Raw genomic sequence first — 839 nt, 5'->3', positions numbered from 1 at the left:
TGTGGGAGAGGAGGAAGGAAAGCTTCTGTGTACCTTAGAGGCGTCAACTGTAAAGCATCATGGCAAGAAAAATATCCAGGCACACATACATACATAAACTGGGAAATAGCGATGGAAGGGGGGAAGGAGAGGAGGAGGGAGGGAATGAAGGAGGGAGGGAGGAACAAAGTTCATGGCGCGTGCTTGAAATTCAGTAAAGAAGGTGCTGCGGACATCGTGGAAGAAGCAAGAAGCAAAATCTTCCGAATCTCTTTCATTTATACGGTACCCATCCTGTCTGTATAATTTCTGGCATTTTTTTTCTTCACATAATTTGTGGCCTTGCTCTTCATAGATTTTGGGGCATCCCTCCCCTTCTTTCTCTATGCTCATTCTGCGTGCCAGGCGTGGGGAACCGTGTCTCCAAAGGAAGACAGCGTCCCCTCCACATAGACTACTCTTGCCACCTTAACAAAATTTGGGCGGGAACGCCCAAGCCTTCCTTCACGTTCACTGCAGCCAATCCTGCCGGCATCGGCGACAGAGGCCGTCACGCCCCAGCCACGAGAAACACCCGGCTGAAAGGGAAGAGTGAGTGATGATGCTTTAGGCCTCAACTTACCCCTGACCATGGCCTTCCTCCCGCCCTCCCTCCTGCCCTCCTTCCCACCTTATACGTGCACCCCCAACGCCAACAATGCTGCCCGATAAATAGGGTTCGCAGCCATCCGTTCCCTCCCGCTCTCTCTCTCGCCCTCCCTTCCTGGCCCCTCGCCCATGACCCGTGTCAACACCTCCAACGCTGCCTGCCTCCCGTGGGTATGCTTCTCCCCCCCTCCTTCCCTCCCTCCCTCCCTCCC

This window comes from Nannochloropsis gaditana (genome assembly GCF_000240725.1).
Source record: "Nannochloropsis gaditana CCMP526 unplaced genomic scaffold scaffold368, whole genome shotgun sequence".
Lineage (NCBI taxonomy): Eukaryota > Eustigmatophyceae > Eustigmatales > Monodopsidaceae > Microchloropsis > Microchloropsis gaditana.
Note: the sequence above shows the minus strand (reverse complement) of the source record.